Here is a 2,068-nt window from a genome sequence, read left to right on the forward strand (position 1 = left end):
GGCAGAAATGCTAGTAACGTGCACTTCGGGACCAACGCATCACCGGAAGACAACCGCCAAACATCGAAAGAGTCGCGATGCTCCGCAACCTACGTGCAAAGCGGTCGCACACCGGGTAAGGGAGTGAGAGCCCCAAACATAGCTGGGCGAGGCGCTCACTCCGCTCTTTAATATCTCGTTAATACCGCCAAGGAAATGGCACAAGCACACACACACAAGCATCCTCGGAAGAGGACAGTTCGAGTGACAGGTCAAATCCAAGAGTTCCGAAGACTACCTCCAGGAACAATCGGGAACAAGACCGATTACAAGTCGTCGAGTCTGTTACTGGGCGAACACGAGATGCGCACAGGAAATCGATCAGCCCTCACAATGGCCCAAGGCCAGAGATCGGACTACTACGATTTACCCCAACAATCATCGTGCCACTCTTCGCAGAGAGGTGATAGACGCCAACGAGCCCGCGCATAGCAATCGAGGTGTAAAAAGGGCGTTGAAGGCAGGAAGCCTGGACGAAAGAGGCTACGAGGTCACCTCGAAGCGGTCTAAGAATCGGGCGCACTTGGGGCGACTACCAGTGCCAACCCCTTATCCCGCGGTGCGTCCGACACACAGAAATTTCCAAGGCGGCCAAGGAGCCTCCCCGCATAGCAATCGGGGTGTGAGGTTACGGATGCAGCATTGATAGCAATCGAGGTGGGAGGCGAAGGATGCAGAAGTGAGAGCCGAGGGATGTAGCAGAGATAGCAATCGGGGTGTGTGATGCAGAAGAGATAGCAATCGAGGTGTGCGGTGGGAAGGGCCCAGCAGCCAGAATGCATGAAGCGACGGATGAAGCAGTGATGACAACCGGGCTGTGAGGAGAGGAGGGATGCAGCCAAGAAAGCAATCAGGGCTCGAGGCAAGGGATGCATCAAGGATAGCAATCATGTTGTGAGGCGAGATTCCAAAGGCTAAACGTGAGAGGCTGCAGGGTCGACTCAGAGAGGTCTATGCATGTGAGAGGCTGAAAGCAAGGTCAACTCGGAGCGGTCTATGCATCGGGCGCGCTTGGGGCGACTACCAGTGCCAACCCCTTATCCCGCGACGCGTCCGACAAAGAGAACGTTCCAAGGCGGCAGAGGAGGTTACCAGCCGAAGGATGCAGTAGCAATAACAGGTATAGTTCCGCGGCGGCCGAGAAGACTCACCGCATAGGAATCGGGATGCGAGGCGAGGGATGCGGCGGGAAGGCCCCGACGGCTAAACGGAAGAGGCTGCAGGGCCGCCTCGGAATGGTCCAAGCATCGGACGCGATTGGGACGACTACCAGTGCCAACCCCTTATCCCGCGATGCGTCCGATACACAGATAGTTCCAAGGCGGCCGAGGAGCCTCACCGCATATCAATCGGGGTGCGAGGCGAGGGATGGGGCGGGAAGGCCCCAACGGCTAGACGGAAGAGGCTTCAGGGCCACCTCGGAATGCTCCAAGCATCGGACGCGCTTGGGGCGACTACCAGTGCCAACCCCTTATCCCGCGATGCGTCCGATACACAGATGGTTCCAAGGCGGCCGAGGAGCCTCACCGCATAGCAATCGGGGGTGCGAGGCGAGGGATGGGGCGGGAAGGCCCCAACGGCTAGACGGAAGAGGCTTCAGGGCCGCCTCGGAATGGTCCAAGCATCGGACGCGCTTGGGGCGACTACCAGTGACAACCCCTCATCCCGCGATGCGTCCGATACGAAGATGGTTCCAAGGCGGCCGAGGAGCCTCACCGCATAGCAATCGGGGTGCGAGGTGGGGGATGCGGCGAGATGGCCCCAACGGCTAGACGGAAGAGGCCACAGGGCCGCGTCGGAATAGTCCAAGCATCGGACGCGCTTGGGGCGACTACCAGTGACAACCCCTTATCCCGCGATGCGTCCGATACGAAGATAGTTCCAAGGCGGCCGAGGAGCCTCACCGCATAGCAATCCGGGTGCGAGGTGGGGGATGCGGCGAGATGGCCCCAACGGCTAGACGGAAGAGGCTGCAGGGCCGCCTCGGAATAGTCCAAGCATCGGACGCGCTTGGGGCGACTACCAGTGA

The sequence above is a fragment of the Cryptomeria japonica genome, unplaced genomic scaffold (genome assembly GCF_030272615.1).
Source record: "Cryptomeria japonica unplaced genomic scaffold, Sugi_1.0 HiC_scaffold_357, whole genome shotgun sequence".
NCBI lineage: Eukaryota > Viridiplantae > Streptophyta > Pinopsida > Cupressales > Cupressaceae > Cryptomeria > Cryptomeria japonica.